Below are 18,553 nucleotides of genomic sequence, written 5' to 3'. Positions count from 1 at the left end.
ATGGAAACGTTGTAGAACTGCTGTGAACTCTGCCAGCTCATAGCACTACCATTCAAGTAGAATACGAACCCTGACTGTGATCTATAGTCATCCTGGTCGGTCTGGAAGCTAGCATCACTATAACCCTTTACAGCTAGTTTATCATTGCCTCCATATATCAAGAAATATTCTTTAGTCCTTCTTAAGTACTTAAGAATATTCTTGACCGCTATCCAGTGACTTTCACCTGGATCTGACTGGTATCTACTCGTCATGCTTAAAGCATACGAGACATCAGGTTGAATACATAACATGGCGTGCATGATCAATCCTATAGCTGAGGCATAAGGGATCTGATCCATGCGGTCTCTCTCCTCTCCAGAAGAGGGACCTTGAGTCTTCAAAAGACTCACGCCATGTGACATCGACAGAAATCCCTTCTTGGAGTTCTGCATGGCAAACCGTAGGAGTACCTCGTCAATGTATGTACTCTGACTTAGGCCAAGCAATCTCTTAGATCAATTTTTATAGATCTGTATCCCAAGAATGTGGGATGCCTCACCTAAGTCCTTCATTGATGAGCAACTCCCTAGTCAGGTCTTGACAGACTGAAGCATAGGGATGTCCTTCCCAATGAGTAGTTTGTCATCCACATACAATATGAGGAAGACAACTATGTTTTCTACAACCTTCTTGTAGACACAAGGCTTATCTTCATTCTTGATGAAACCAAACTGTTTGATCGCATCATCGAATCGAAGATTCTAGCTCCGAGAATGGCCTCTAGCCATTTCTCGGGATCTGGTCTCGTCACAGCTTCCTGATAGGTGGTGGGCTTATCCTCTATTAGCACAATGTCATCATGGTCAGACAAGAGAAATGAGTATCTCTCAGGCTGACGATGTACCCTATCATACCTGCGAAGAGGTATGTCTACTTGAACTGGTTGTTGTTCCTCAACTCTCTGTGGAACATCATCCACAACACTTTGTGGTTCCAGTTCAATTTCCATCGAGGCATCAGTGCTATTGTTCGCATCTTGAACTTCTTCAAGATCGAATGTGCTCCCACTAGTCTTTCTAGAAACAAAGTCCCTTTCTAGAAAGACCCCAGTCTTTGCCACAACTACCTTGTGCTGACTGGGAATGTAGAAGTAATATCCCTTAGTTTCCTTGGGATATCCGATAAAGTAGCACTTGTCGGATTTGGGTCCTAACTTGTCTGAGACTTGACGTCGAACGTAAGCCTCACAACACCAAATCCTCATGAAAGACACCTGGGCATCTCTCCCAGTCCATATCCTATATGGTGTCTTTATCACGGCCTTGGATGGAACTCGGTTGAGTATAAAAGCTACCGTGTCTAGAGCATAACCCCAAAGGTATGTCGGAAGATCAGTGTGACTCATCATAGATCGTACCATATCTAATAAGGTACGATTCCTCCTTTCGGATACACCATTCCACTGTGGTGTTCGAGGAGGAGTGAGTTGAGATAAAATCCCACACTCAGCTAAGTAGTCACGAAACTCATGGCTTAAGTATTCACCACCTCGATCTGATCGAAGTATTTTAATACTCTTGCCAAGCTGGTTCTGTACTTCATTCTTGAATTCTTTGAACTTTTCAAAGGATTCCGACTTATGTGTCATCAAGTACACACAACCGTATCTACTAAAATCATCAGTAAATGTGATGAAGTACCTATAACCGCCTCTAGCAGCGACATTGAAAGGGCCACATACATCACTATGTATAAGTCCTAACAGATCAATCGCTCTCTCGCTGTGCCCACTAAAGGGAGTCTTGGTCATCTTGCCTCGTAGGCATGACTCGCATATCTCATATGATTCTAAATCAAATGAGTCCAGCAAACCATCCTTATGGAGCTGGGATAAGCGCTTGTCATTTATATGACCTAAACGACAGTGCCAGAGATAGGTTTGGTTCAAGTCAGTCGACTTGATCCTCTTGGTATTTATGTTATAGATAGGGCTCTCAAGGTCTAGAATGTAGAGTCCGTTTATCAGAGGTGCACTACAATAGAACATATCTTTTAAATAAACAGAACAACATTTGTTTTATTATAAAAGAGTATCCTTTCTTGTCTAAACAAGAAACTGAAACTATGTTCTTAGTTAATGCAGGCACATAACAACAATCGACTAACTCTAGTACAAGCCCAGAGGGCAGAGATAGAAAGTAAATCCCTACAGCAACAGCAGCAACCCGTGCTCCATTGCCTACTCGTAGGTCCACCTCGCCCTTTGTCAATGTCCTGCTATTTCTCAGCGCCTGCACATTAATACAAATGTGAGAAGCACATCCAGTATCTAATACCCAAGATGTAGAAATAGATAGATTGACTTCTATAACATATATACCTGAAGTGGAAGTCTCACTTCGCTTCTTCTTAAGATCCTCCAAGTATACCTTGCAGTTCCTCTTCCAGTGCCCAGTAGCATCCTTGGTGACCCCTCCTTTAGGCTTCAGTGCCTTGCCTTTGCCCTTGGTTTGGGACTTTCCCTTACCTTTGGGCTTGCCCTTGCCCTTGTGCTTCTGTACAATCAGAATGGGCTTAACCTTCTTAAGGTTAATCTCAGCAGTTCGTAACATACTAAGTAGCTCGGGCAGTGACTTGTCAATCTCATTCATGTTATAGTTGAGAACGAATTGACTATAGCTATCCGGCAAGGACTGCAAGATCAAGTCAGTGGCCAGCTCTTGGCCAAGTGGGAACCCCAGTCTTTGTAGGTTCTCTATGTACCCAATCATCTTGAGTACATAAGGACCTACGGGAGCCCCGTCTGACATCTTGCATTGAAACAGTGCCTTAGAGATCTCAAATCTCTCATGCCTCGCTTGTCCCTGATATAGTTGGCGAAGATGCTCAACCATATCGTAAGCGCCCATCAACTCGTGTTGCTTCTGAAGCTCAGAGTTAATGGTCGCGAGCATTAGACAGGACACATCTAATGCGTCATCTTGATGCTTCTTGTAAGCATCTTTGTCAGCTCGCGGGGCATTGGCAGGAGGGGCTGCTCCAGAACGTACAGTTTACATTCCTGGGTGAGAACTATTCTCAAGTTCCTGTACCAGTCCAGGAAATTCGCACCGTTGAGCTTGTCCTTCTCAAGGACAGATCGCAGGGAGAAGGAATTCATGTTCGACGTCATGGTTATCTACAACATAAAATTTGCAGAAATAAATATCATATCCTTTTAAAAATCATCTAATTAGGCCTTTAATTAAAAGATGCTCCCACTGAATACTATAATTCATGTGGGACAAGATCCACATCATACTAACCCTTGAGTTAGCTTTGGCTAATACGCCCAAGGCTTAGTATGATCGGTAGGTAACGATTACCAATTACATCTCTATGCAACTCTTGTTTATAGAATCAATATCTGCATTTATATTAAAACTCTAGTTAGCTTTGGCTAATACGCCCGAGAATTAATATAGATGTGATTTTGACCTATCTTTTCCAACCGTTGGAATAATGCCTATAGTTGACTCGATCCAACCGAATGACTAGGAATACTCAATCTAATTAAGTTTGTATTCACCCATGCGTTGATAGGCGGGACCAAGATTGTCCCTCCGTACCCTACCAAGATAATATATATTGCTCTGCTTTGGCAGATTCAACAATACATGTGATCGAGGTAGTGATAGGTATCACGGCACGGTTAGGCATTTAGAGATGGTTCGATCGAGATCTAATCTAATCGAAAAAGGATGCATCTTGTGCACGACTTAGATCTAATCTAATCGCAAGGGTGCATCATGTGCACGACTTAGATCTAATCTAATTGTTAAGGCACTAATTAATTAATTAATTATTAAACATGCATCAGATACATAACAATTAATTAATTAATCTATTTGTGATTTAGTCATGGCCCTACTACGATCTTATCAAGCCAATGAGAAGATCGATTGGTCAACCTAGGGTCAATAGCTTCTCCAAGCTCCTCCCTTTGACCACCTTGTGTTGCTCGTGCCCGCCTCGGAACTCCGTCTCGTGTGGACCCTCCACCGCTCCAATTTGTACATTACAATGTGAAACTCGAGTTACATTCGAGTCTAAATCTAATTTACAACCAGAATAAGAGAAAGGCACGACGCGCAGGCTGTGGAAAAAAAATAAAAATATAGCACACACAATCATATGACGGCACGCAGGCCATATTATGAATTACAACACAAATCCAATCTTATTGGGTATTTTGGGCCATGACTATCACAAATTAATATATAATTCAAAATTATATATTTTTATAATTTTTCTGTAATTTTAAAAATGATTTTTACAATTTTTATAAGTAAAATTTCCCGGCGGTCCCGTTTAGCGGTTAAGGGCGCAATCGCGGAACGGATCCCCTTGCGGGGCCCAGGGGCAGCACCCCTACCCGCGATCTAACCATCACGAGGGTTCCTTTGCGATCCAACAGCGCCTAAACCCACTGTCCCAAAATGATTTGGGTCGAGACATTGCCGTTTCGGAAAAATCTTCCCGGCGGGTTCGTTTTTAGCGATTTCGGGTGCAATCGCGGAGCAAATTCCCTTGCGGGGTTAGGGGCAATGCCCCTACCCATGATCTAACCATCGTGAGTTGCTCCTTTGCGATCTAATGACACCCGACCCCGCTGTCCCAAACGGATTTGGGGCAAAACGAAGCCGTTTAAAAGAAAACTTTCCGGTAGCCGAAGCCTACAAGTGCCGAGACACTTGTGCTTCGCTTCTACGGAAAAATTACTCATAAAAACTCTAAAAACTCAATTTTTACAGAAAATCACAGAAGGTATATTTTTCATAAAAATACAAACGAACTCGTACAAGTCTTTGCACGTGGCTCTGATACCACTGTTGGATTTTTCGCGTCGCGGAAACCCCGAGTCACCCAAAGACATGGATCGCGTGCAAAGATTCGTAAACAAAACTTTTTCGAAAAACCTTTTTCTTGTACGAGTTTGTAAAAACTTTAGATCTATACTAAAGTTAAGATCATTACCCTTGTAGCGAAGCCCTTCGCGTTCCCGCTCGTCCATGGTGCCGGATCTCTAGACCGTCAAGTGTACAGTCCTCTAGAAGTATCCACACGAACAATCCTTGATGGAGAAGACCAAAAAAAGGTGTGCTAGCACCTTGTCTTGTTCGGCCAAGAGAGGAGGAGAGGGAGAAGAGAGAGCTCTAGAGGAAGAAGATGACTTAATAACACTTGAATGAAAAATGAATATTTTTATTCCCCACTAGAGTGGCCACACATCTTGAGTGTAACTCCCCACATTAATTCCAATTAATGTGGAGACCATTAAGAGTTGTAACCCCCATGAGGTGGCACTCTAGGATGATGTGGATCAACACTATTGGTCCACATCTTGCCACCACACTAAATGACATGGCAACAAGTGTAACCTCCTCATTTAATGTGGGTCGGCCACATTAAATGCTATGGAGGCTTGTAACCTCCATGAGGTGGCACACATTGATGATGTGGAGCAATCCTATTGGTCCACATCTTGCCAACTCACTAGTGATGTGGCAAAAAGTCAAGTCAAACATGACTTTTTCTCTTCCTCTCAAATCAAGTCAAACTTGATCAAATCTTCTCATGGTTGATCTAATCCAACCATATAATTCAAGCCAACTTAATATAATGAATCTAATTCATTAAATTAAGTTGATTTAATGAGTCATAATCTAAATTAGACTCATTGAATACATGAATCAAATTGAGTCCAACTCAATTAGCCCAATTTGGATTACTCTTAATCCAATATGATTCATCAAATGAATCTAATCCTCTTGGTTCATCATATGAACCAAATCTCCATCTAATTGTCCTTACTGTGTGACCCTATAGGTTCTTGTAACGTTGGCAATGCCCTAAACCCATTTAGGAGCATAAGTAATGAGCGGTATCTAGCAACACATCATTACTACCCAAGTTACAAGAATGTCGAGATCCAACATCACCTTGTGACTACCAATTGTGACTCCTCACAAAATATGACATTGTCCTTCTATCCTAGACATCTAGATTGATCAATATGAGGCATAGACCGTGTCATCCTCTAATCAATCTAAATCTTGAACTCCAAGTAGACTCACTCGATCAAATGAGCTCAACATCTAATGTTGACTCATTTGGGCATGACCATGCACTTCGTGGTCTAACTCTATCAAGAATATTGATGTCGCTCCCGTCATATGGGAGTGATAGATCCCATCTACATCACTCACATCCCTCTGCATAATTTGTTACATACCCAGTAATCGCCTTTATAGTCCACCCTATTACGGGTGACGTTTGACGAAACCAAAGTACATAACTCCTTATGTTGGGATTCATGGTGACTTCAGGTCTAAGGACTAATAGTCATACTAATAGCCACATGAGAAAGTATATGACACTCATATAACGATCCATGATACTTTCTCATGGCGGGTCATTCAGTATACATTCTCCAATGTATACCCATGTGTCAGCTTGATATCTCTATATCCATGACTTGTGAGATTAAGTCATCGAACTGACCTACATGCTAGTCTTATTACATTAACATTGTCCCTGAATGTTAATACTCGACTAGGAATGATTTAGAGTAGTGTTCCCTATATCATCTCACTATCGATTCAACTAATCGATTGATATAGATATGAACCTTATACTCAAGGACGCTATTATACATAGTCTATTTGGCACTAAAACAAATAAGTATAATAACCAAACAAATGCCTTTATTAATATACAAGAATATGATATACATGAGTCCATACAATCATCAAATGATTGGCTCTAGGGCTCTAACTAACACATGAAGTAGTCATGGCCAACTCATGGAAGTAAAATTATAACCTGGAAACGAAAGTAACAACAAATTTAAAAGTACTAGAAAAAGAAAAACTTAAACTTGAAGATACTAAAAAAAACCCTTGGGTTGTCTCCCAAGAAGCGCTTGTTTAAGGTCTTTAGCTAGACCGATCTTCTAGATCTGGAGGATGAGGTTCAGAGAAATTCATTTTTTGTTTCTCTTCCAGATTCATGCCATGTGCATATCTTTTAACTTAATAATTCCCAATTCTTTATTCCCAATATCTACTGCTCCAAAAGGATACACTTTCTTAATTTCGAATGGGCCTGACCATTATGACTTAAGTTTTCCTGGAAAAAAGTTTTAACCTTGAATTGAATAGTAGAACTAACTCTCCTTCTTTAAAATCTCTTCGTGAAATATGTTGATCATGCCACTTCTTCGTTCTTTCCTTATAAGACCGAGCATTTTCATAGGCATCCATTCTTAACTCATCAAGCTCATTTAACTGAAGTTTTTTTTTCTTTCCCGCTAGCTTTAGATCCATATTAAGTTTCATGATTGCCCAATAAGCTTTATGTTCCATTTAAACAGGAAGGTGACATGGTTTTCCATAGACTAATCGAAATGGAGTCATTCTAATAGGAGGAGTCTTGTAAGAAGTACGATAAGCCCATAAAGCTTCATCTAGCTTCAATGACCAATCTTTTCGTGAAGTAGAAATTGTTTTCTCTAGTATAGCTTTGATTTCACGGTTTGATATCTCAACTTGCCCATTCGTCTGTGGATGGTAATGTGTTGCTACTTTATGATTTACTCCATACTTCTTGAGTAATTTTTCAAACTATTTTTCTATAAAATGTGACCGCCCATTACTAATGACTGCCTTAGGTACGCCAAACAGTGAAAATATTGTCTTCTTAAACAATTTGATTACTGTTTTTGCATCACTCGTAGGAGAAGCAATAACTTCCACCCATTTTGATACATAATCTACTGCCACTAGAATAAACCTATTCCCATATGAAAAAGGGAATGGTCCTATGTAATCTACGTAACACCCACGAAATAATAAGCTATACCTATGGGTATTTTTCGTTTAGAATAAAAGGGAAATGGAAATAGAACCAAAAAGAAATAAAAAGAAAGAGAGGTTAAGGTTTGAACCTTGAACCTCCCACAAATGATAAAGTTAAATTGGTGTATAATAACCACTAGAATCATGAATGACATATGAATAGCAAAGAATGGAAATTATAGATAAAGGTAAAGAGTATGATTAAGTAAGGGAACAAGAGAAAGACAAGTAGCTTTCCTCCTCTTTCTCTTGGTTAAGAAAAGAAGCAAGCAAAGGACAAGTTGCCTTTTTCTTCCTTCTCTTGCTATTTTCGTGGGAATGAAGAGAGTGAGAAGATAGAGAAGGCAAGGGGATGAATTGGGACACTTTTCATCCTCATTGGGAATAAATAGGAATGAGAGAATAAAAGGGAAAGAAAGTTTGGTTAATCCTTCCTCCTTCTTCTTCCTCCTCCTTTTTTCTCCTTCTTTCCTCCTCTACCGAGACCTAAAGTCCCCTCTCTCTCATTTCCAAAATCCAAGCTAAGGTTTTATTTCTAAGAAAACTAGTTCACAAGAAGGAGTCCTCAAGGTCTACTCCTTACAAGTAAGAGAAAACAAAAGGGAGAACAAGAAGGAAGAAGCTTTCTTCTTCCTCTTCACAAGGGTACCATCTTCCTTAGGAAAAACAAGCAAGAGGATGTAAGTATCCCCTCACCTGTGGTACAAGTTGTTTATGTGTTTTCCATGAGGTTAGAATGCTTAAAAACCTAGGATCAATTCTTGAAACTTTCGTCCAAGACTTGAATAAAGGATTTAGAGAGGTTTAAGACCTAACTAAGCATGCTCACAAAGTTCTTATGATAAGTACCCTAGTATAGGATTTAGTTAATGTTTCTTATGCTTGTATGCTTACTTAAAACTTAGATCCATGCTCTTGAAACTTTCGGCCAAAGTATGAATAAAAGATTAGGAAGGCTTAAGACCTAAACTAAACATGCTCACTATGTCCTTATGATATGTACCCTATGATAAGAGATTAGTTTGGTGTTCTTATGCTTGTATGTTGCTTAAAACTCAAATTCATGCTCATGAAGTGTTCAGCCATGATAGAAGAAATGGGCTAGGAGAGGTTAAAAATTTAGTCTACCATGATCATGACTTGCTTATTAATATGTTATGAAGAGTACTTAGTGTTTTCACACTTGTATGTTGATTGGAACCTAAATGCATGCCACCTTAGGGAATTAGGGTTTCGGCCATGATAGAAATGAAGACCTAGAAGTGTTTAAAATTTAAGCTATCATGCTCATGACTTTCCTTATGAAAAGGTATGAAGGTTTCTTAGGGTTTCATGCTTGTATGTTGTTTGGAACCTTGATGTAATACACCTTAGGGCTTTGGCCATGATGAGAATTAAGACCTAGGAGAGCTTAAAACTTACTCTAACATGCTCATGACTCTTCTTATGACATGATATAAAACTAACTTAGGGTTATCATGTTTGAATGTTGCTTGAAATCAAGATACATGTCTCCTTATATTTCGGCCATGATGAATTTTAGGGTCCAAGGAAGCTTAAAATTTAATCTAGCATGCTCATGAATTCCCTTATGATATGATATGAAGTTAGCTTGATATTCTTATGCTTGTATATTGTTTAGAGCTTCTTTTCATGCCCCTAAGTTTCGGCCATAACTAAATTAAAAGACCTAGGGAGCTTAGAACCTAAACCAAATATGCTTATTATGTTCTTAGTGATTTATGATGTGAAATTGGTTTAGGGTTCATATGCTTTTATGTTGTTTATAACCTAGAACTAGGCATGGTAACTTTCGGCCATAACAAGACCAAGGACCTAGGGAGCTTAGAACCTAAACCAAATATGCTTATTATGTTCTTAATTATTTATGATGTGAAATTGGTTTAGGCTTCATATGCTTTTATGTTGTTTATAACCTAGAACTAGGCATGGTAACTTTTGGCCATAACAAGACCAAGGACCTAGGGAGCTTAGAACCTAAACCAAATATGCTTGTTATGTTCTTAATGATTTATGATGTGAAATTGGTTTAGGGTTCACATGCTTTTATGTTGTTTATAACCTAGAACTAGGCATGGTAACTTTCAGCCATAACAAGACCAAGGACCTAGGGAGCTTAGAACCTAAACCAAATATGCTCATTATGTTCTTAATGATTTATGATATGAAATTGGTTTAGGGTTCACAAGATTTTATGTTGTTTATAACCTAGGGCTAGGCTTGGAACTTTCGTCCACTACATGGAATTAGGGTTAGAGACCCAATTATGATTTTACTATGTGTCTCACATGCTACGATATGAATGAAGAGATGCTAGTTAAGGTTTTCCATGTATGATTATGTTTCTTATGATGCACTATATGCTCATTTATGTATGCTTATGAACCATGCATGATAATGACTCTTATGATGTGTTTTATGCTCAAGTATGCATGTTTTATGATATGACAAGTAATATACTCATTTATGTATGCTTATGAACCATGCATGATAATGACTCTTATGATGTGTTTTATGCTCAAGTATGCATGCTTTTTGATATGACAAGTAATATGCTCATTTATGTATTCTTATGAACCATGCATTATGATGACTCTTATGATGTGCTATATGCTCAAGTATGCATGCTTTATGACATGATAAGTAAAGGCCTAAGAGTTGCTTCCCTATTAAGTGAGACTAAGAGCACTCTTTACGATATGATAAGTAAAGGCCTAAGAGTTGCTTCCCTATTAAGTGGGACTAAGAGCACTCTTTATGATATGACAAGTAAAGACCTAAGAGTTGTTTCCTTATTAGTTGGGACTAAGAGCACTCTTCATGATATGATAAGAACTATGACATGTAATTTTACTTTGTATGGCTTGTACCAAGGGTGGGCTTCATAAGCGCCCCTAGGCCGACGGACTATGAACTGGTCTAGTAAAAAGGGATGGGCTCCTTAGTACGCCCCTAGGTCGACGGTCGTAGTACGAACCTAGTTCCCTAGTAGTTTCGGGGCTAGCTACCCTATCCTAGGGATTGCGCACATTTATGTATGTATGTGGTACAAGTCGGGCCCTCATGATGATATTATGTTCAAGTATTATATGATATGTTTTAAGACATCTTGCACATGACATGACACATGTTTTAAAAGACATATTGCATGATATAATAAGTTATGATATGATATGCTCTTATGATTTATATGACATGATGCTCTTTTATTTATGATATGATATATCATGATGTTTCTTTATGATATGATATGCTCTTATGATTTATATGACATGATGCTCTTTTATTTATGATATGATATATCATGATATTTCTTTATGATATGATATGCTCTTATGATTTATATGACATGATGCTCTTTTATTTATGATATGATATATCATGATGTTACTTTATGATATGATATGCTTCTATGATTTATATAACATGATGCTTTTATGATTTATAATATGATATAGCATGAGGTTCTTTATGAGATGATATGTTATGATGCTATGTTTACATGATATGATGTTTAGATGATTATGTCTCCATTGCTATCTGCTTATGTGATTATGCTATGAAATACGTTTTTATGAGTAGGAAAGGATCTTACTAAGCCTGTGCGCTTATAGCTTACTTTCCTTGTACCGCAGATAAAGGCAAAGAATGGATAAACTAGGGGAGCCGCAGGAGGGGCAAGAGATGTGTGTGGTGGTGGCTCGGCTAAGAAAAAGAAAATGACCTGCTTATGTTATTTTATGTTGACATGAACTAAGTTTATTTATGTTAATGTTCCGCATGATTTCATGATACTTATTCATGTTTATGATAGAATTTAACATCGTGACCTCGTTCATTAAAAGAATATAAAAAAATAAGTTCTTCCGCTATTTTACTTTAGAAAAGAAATTTTAAATATGCATGTATGTTTTGCATCTATGTATGAGTAACCCCGCCCTACTAGCAGGAGGGGCGGGCGTTACAATCTATCCCCCATATATCAAATAATTCAACTTCTAGAATGTAGTTCAGTGGCATTTCATTCCTTCTAAAAATATTTCCAGTCCTTTGGCATTGATCACATGATTATACAAATTCTCTTGTATCCTTGAATAGAGAAGGCTAGAAGAACCCAGCTTGTAGAATTTTTGTAGAAGTCTTTAAGCATCCCAAATATCCTCCATATGATGAAGAATGACAATGAAACAGAATATCCTTAACCTCATCCTCTGGTACCCACTTCCTATAGATCACATTGCTATATTTCTTGTAAAGAAGTGGCTCATCCCAAATATAATTTTTAACATCTGAAAGGAATTTTTTTCTTTTGTTTTCTAGAGAAATTTGGGGGAAGCACTCCACTTGCTAAATAATTTATAAAACTACATACCAAGGTGTTTTGACACAAGTTAATGCCAATAGGTGTTCATCTGGAAAAATATCATTAATAGGCATATCATTCTCTATATTCTTTTCTTCATTCTGCCATACTCTAGATAAATGATCTGCCACTATATTTTTTGCCCTTTCTTATCTCTAATCTCCAAGTTAAATTCTTGAAGAAGTAAAATCCATCTGATAATCTTGGTTTAGCATCCTTCTTATCCAGTAAATATCGAATGGCTGCATGATCAGTGTAAAGTATCACCTTTGAACCAACTAGATAGGCTCTGAACTTATCAATTGCAAAAATTGCTACTAGGAATTCCTTTTCTGTGGTAGAGTAATTTACCTGAGCTGCATTAAGTGTCTTACTCGCATAGTGAATTGCATGTAGAATCTTGATCTTTCTTTCCCTAGAACTGCTCCTACTGCAAAATCACTAGCATCACACGTAATTTCAAATGGAAGCTCCCAATCTGGTGCTTGGATTACTGGGGCTGAGATAAGGACACTTTTAATTTTTTTGAAAGCTTCAATACAATTATCATCTTGTTCAACAAATTTGTAAGTGGCTTAGAAATTTTTTAGAAGTCTTTAATAAATCGCCTGTAAAATCTAGCATGCCCCAAAAAACTTCTTACTCCTTTCACATTAATTGATGGGGGTAACTTTTCTATCACTTCCACTTTAGCTTGATCTACCTCAAACTCACGCTCAGATATCTTATGCCCCAAAACAATTCCTTCTTTAACCATAAAGTGGCATTTCTTCCAATTTAATACTAAGTTCACATCTTCACATCGTTGAAGGACTATAGAGAGATTTTGTAAACAAGTATCGGAATCATTCCCATAAACTGAGAAGTCATCCATAAATACCTCCATGATTTTCTCTAAATCTGAAAAAATTGCCATCATACACCTTTGAAAAGTAGCTGAGGCGGTACAAAGTCCAAATGACATACGACGATAAACAAAAGTTTCAAAAGGACATGTAAATGTAGTCTTCTCTTGATCTTGAGGGTGAATTGGAATTTGGAAAAACCCTGAATAACCATCCAAATAACAAAAGTAGGAATGCTTTGCTAGTCTTTCAAGTATCTCATCAATGAATGGTAAAGGAAAATGATCCTTCCTAGTTTCTTTATTCAATTTTTTGTAGTCAATACACATTCGCCACCCCGTAACTGTTTGTGTTGGAACTAATTTATTATTTTCATTTCTAACCACAGTCATTCCTCCTTTCTTTGGGACTATATGTACTGGACTCACTCATTCACTATCTAGAATAGGATAAAAGATTCCAACATCCAGAAGTTTAAGTACCTCTTTCTTTACCACCTCCTTCAAATTTGGGTTCAACCTTCTTTGATCTTCAATTGAATTTTTATATCCTTCCTCAAGTAAGATTCTATTCATGCAAAGAGAAGGATTAATTCCTTTAATATCATCAATAGTGTACCCAATGGCTTTTCTATGCAATCTTAACTCTTTAAGCAGTCTTTGTGTTTCTGTCTCAGTTAAATTTGTGTTGATTATAACTAGGAAGGTGGAATTCAATCCAAGGAATGCGTATTTGAGGTTGGATGGCAATGGCTTTAACTCAAGTTGTGGTGGCATAATTTCCAACAAAGTTAAGTCTTCCTCTAACAACTTTATTTCCTCTTTTTGATATTCTTCTTCTAGATTCTCCTTTGTTTCCAATATTCTCTCTATATTTTTCTCATAAACCTCTTTGTAAATATTCAGACAATCTGCCTTTTCAAAAGGTTCATTTGAAGCTATCCCTTTGCCAAACATCTTGGATAGAGATTCACCACACCAGGGAAATAAATTTTGGAAATTTTCTTGATTTTAAGTGATCCCTCCTTCAAGCGTATTTTCACATTCTTCTTTTTCTTTATTTTCACATGCACTAAGTGAGAAAACCATTAAATTTTGTCCTAACCAATCATTAATATTTGATGTTATCTTGCAAATTATCTCATATGCTTCATCTAAGCTCTTCTTCATGAAAGATCCCCCAGGCGCTATATCAAACTGGCTTTTATTTTTGAAAGAGAGTCCAATATAGAATAAATGTACTATTAACCATTTCTCAATACCATGATGTGGATATGAATGCAAAAGAGATAAATATCTCTCCCAGGCTTGATGTAATTCTTCCTCTTCTAGCTGCTTAAAGTTTAGAATTTGATTTCTCAAATGTATGGTTTTTTGTGGTGAAAAATATTTGCCCAGAAATTTCTGCTCTAACTCATTCCAAGTTTTGATATTCTGAGGTAATAAAGTATTAAACCACCTCTTTACTGCATCCTTAAGACTGAAGGGGAAAACTAATAATCGAATAACTTCAGACGGAGCCTCCTCACATTTCACTGTATTGCAATATCTGTGGAATTCCATGAGATGTGAATAAGGATTCTCTATCTTTAATCCCCCAAACTGGTACTCCTGAATTTTTGAGATAAAGGATGGTTTGTGCTTGAAATTTTTTTCTTAAATGTTTAGATAAGCAATTGGCCCTAATTCAAGGGCAGACCTTGGAGCTCCATGATCTTTCAATGATTTGAATGCCAGATTTGAGTTGCTCCTGTTCTTCTTAAAATCTTTGCAAGATTTTCCTTCTATAAAATGTTCTATCAATCTTAGGATCAAGAGGAAATAATTCTCCTGCAAGGTTAGATCTTCACATACAAGAACAAGATTAAAGAATTTGCTTTTCAGAAAAGAATGCAAAGAATTTGATTTAAAAAAGAATTACAGAATATGAATGTAAAGAAAGAATGCAATGAAAGAATGCAAAACAGAATTGAAAAAAAACTAGTTACAAGTTAGATGTAAGAAAAGAAAATAAAAGTTTAGTCTAACTCAAATGATAATCTCTAATGTTATAGACGCAACTCCCGGCAACGGCGCCAAAAACTTGTTACGTACCGTAAGTGTACGGTTATGTCATCAGTAATTAAAGATTATCGAATCCACAGGGACTGGTTATAATCACTAAAGATGTCTCAAAAGAAAATTAGCTAAACAAATGATTAAAAGGTCATACAACTAAAGATTATAAGTAAGGGTTAAATATAGAAACTCAGTTTTGTAATGGTTCTAGGAGTTATGGTTTCTTTGTGATACTCATCAAGGTAATACAATCTACCAATTCTTGTCCTTAATTGTAATGTATTTGTAAGAAGTTACCGGTTATTTCCTGCAGAAAACACTGATCAAGGACTAACCTTAAAGTTATGATCCCTATGAAGCCCGTTAGCGGGGCAGCCCTGTCACAACGCCCCTTAGTCATACGACATAGAAACACATCACTAATCAATTCACATCAAGATATAGAATTCAACATATCAATCCCTCCTGCTTCTTTGTAGGTTCTTGCTTCACCCCTCAAGGTGATCCCCTAAATGTTCGTTAGCGGGGAAGCCCTGTCTGTTAGTTAGAGTCCTAGAGCCAATCATTTGATGATTGTTGTATGGACTCGTTGTATCATATTCTTGTATATATATAAATAAAGACATTTGTTTATGGTTATTATTCTTACTAGTATAGGTGCCAAATAACTAAGTATAATAGCGTCCTTGAGTAGAAGGTTCTTACCTATATCAATCAATTGGTTGAATCGATAGTGAGATGATATAGGGACACTACTCCTAATCATTCCTAGTCAAGTATTAACATTCAGGGACAATGTTAATGCGACAAGACTAGCATGTAGGTCAACTCGATGACTTGATCTCACAAGTTATGGATATGGAGATATCAAGTTGACACATGGGTATGCATTAGAGAATGTATACTGAATGACCCGCCATGAGAAAGTATCATGGATCATTATATGAGTGTCATATACTTTCTCATGTGGCTATTAGTATGATTGTTAGTCCTTGGACCTGAAGTCACCATTGTTCCCTACATAAGGAGTTACATACTTTGGCTTCGTCAAATGTCACCCGTAACTAGGTGGACTATAAAGGCGATTACTGGGTATATAACAAATTATGCGGAGAGATGTGAGTGATGTAGATGGGATCTATCCCTCCCATATGATGGGAGTGATATCATTATTCTTGATAGAGTGAGACCACTAAGTGCATGGCCATGCCCAAATGAGTCAACATAAGATTTTGAGCTCATTTGATTGAGTGAGTCTACTTGGGATTCAAGATTTAGATTGATTAGAGGATGACACGGTCTATTGTAACGACCCAGCTCTTTGGCCTCTTGGGCGGCCCTTGTGGCGGCCCAACTGGCGGCCCTTATGTCGTCGGCCCATTTGGCGACCTCTCATGTCTTCGACCGACGACCTTTGGCCGTACCGTTACTCACTAGGACTTTCCACCCCTGGCCAGTAGATTTTTGCCTCCCCCAGGATTCGAACTCTAGACCTCCAGTCTTAAGTACTAGAGTTTATGAATCCTGGTAGCATCATCTCACTTGGTTACCAGGATTCATAAACTCTAATACTTAAGCCTGGAGGTTTAGAATTCGAATCCTGGGAGAGGTAAAAATCCACTAACCAGGGGTGGAAAGTCCTAGTGAGTAACGGCACGGCCAAGGGTCGTCGGTCGACAACATGAGAGGTCGCCAAATGGGTCGACGACATAAGGGCCACCAGTTGGGCCGTCACAAGGGCCGCCAAATGGGCCAAGAGGCCCGGGTCGTTACAATAAAAGGCGCCTTTTTATTGTAACGACCCAGCCCTTTGGCCTCTTGGCGGCCCTTGTGGCGGCCCAACTGGTGATCCTTATGTCGTCGGCCCATTTGGTGACCTCTTATGTCGTCGACCGACGACCCTTGGCCATGCCGTTACTCACTAGATCTTCCCACCCTTGGCCGTGCCGTTACTCACTTGTAACGACCCAGCCCTTTGGCCTCTTGGGCGGCCCTTGTGGCGGCCCAACTGGCGGCCCTTATGTCGTCGGCCCATTTGGCGACCTCTCATGTCGTCGACCGACGACCTTTGGCCGTACCATTACTCACTAGGACTTTCCACCCCTGGCCAGTAGATTTTTGCCTCCCCCAGGATTCGAACTCTAGACCTCCAGGCTTAAGTACTAGAGTTTATGAATCCTGGTAGCATCATCTCACTTGGTTACCAGAATTCATAAACTCTAATACTTAAGCCTGAAGGTTTAGAGTTCGAATCCTGGGGGAGGCAAAAATCCACTAACCAGGGGTGGGAAGACCTAGTGGGTAACGGCACGGCCAAGGGTCGTCGATCGACGACATGAGAGGTCGCCAAATGGGCCGACAACATAAGGGTCGCTAATTGTGCCGCCACAAGTCTAATACCCACTAAGCTTGTAAGATAAATATATGAATGTGGGATTTTGCCTTAGAAAAATAATAGGAAGTGAGTTGAAGCAAAAAGGAATAAAATGAAATAAAAAGAAGTGAAGGTTAAGGATTGAACCTTGAACCTCTTATACTATAGTTTATAGAATTAATTAGTAGAAACCAATTGGGATAGAGAGAAGATATTGATAGCAAGGAAAGGGAATGCATGATAAAGATAGGAGTAAAGATCTAAGAAGAGAAAGCAAGAAAAGAGCAAGAGAAAGGCAACTTGCCTTCCTCCCTTCCTCTCTCTTTTCCCTCTCTTGCCGTGACCTTAAATGAAGAATTAAGGGGATTCATTCCCCCTTATTTCATCATGAATGATGAGAATAAATTAGAAAATAAAATAAATGAAAGAAAAAAATAGAAAATGGGTTAAGGGAGAAGGAAAGCAAAAACCAATCTTGCTACCTCTTCCCCCTTAACATAAAAGGGAGCAAGAAAAGAGAAGTTTATTTTTCTCTCATTTTCTCTCATTCTTCCTCTCCCTCACTGAAACCATCAGTCCCCTCTCCTCCATCTTCGGCCCCAAAGCCAAGGTTTCTCCCCTAAGAAAAGCCTAAGATACAAGGAGGACTTAGCAAGGGAATCAAGGGAAAGGAACTAGAAGAAGAGGCTACTTCTTCCATCACCATACCTTAGATCCACAAGCGAAAAGGATGTAAGCTTCCCCTCAACTGTGGTACAAGGATTTTTATGTGATTTTCGGATTTTATGAGGATTAGAAAACCTAGGAAAGAATTTTAGAAAATTCGGCTAAAGAAAGGGTTTTCAAATCTAGGAAGGTTTAAACAAGTCCTTATTTTATGATATGTTTTCTATGCTATGTAGGCGCTTGATCAGAGGAGTGTCTAACCCTAGAATTTCGGCCAAAAATATTTTAAGGAGGTTAGGGAAAACATGGTGTACCCAAACTAGTACAAGATTCCCTCCATGAACTAC

Source organism: Zingiber officinale, chromosome 9B (assembly GCF_018446385.1).
Source record: "Zingiber officinale cultivar Zhangliang chromosome 9B, Zo_v1.1, whole genome shotgun sequence".
Taxonomy (NCBI): domain Eukaryota; kingdom Viridiplantae; phylum Streptophyta; class Magnoliopsida; order Zingiberales; family Zingiberaceae; genus Zingiber; species Zingiber officinale.
Note: the sequence above shows the minus strand (reverse complement) of the source record.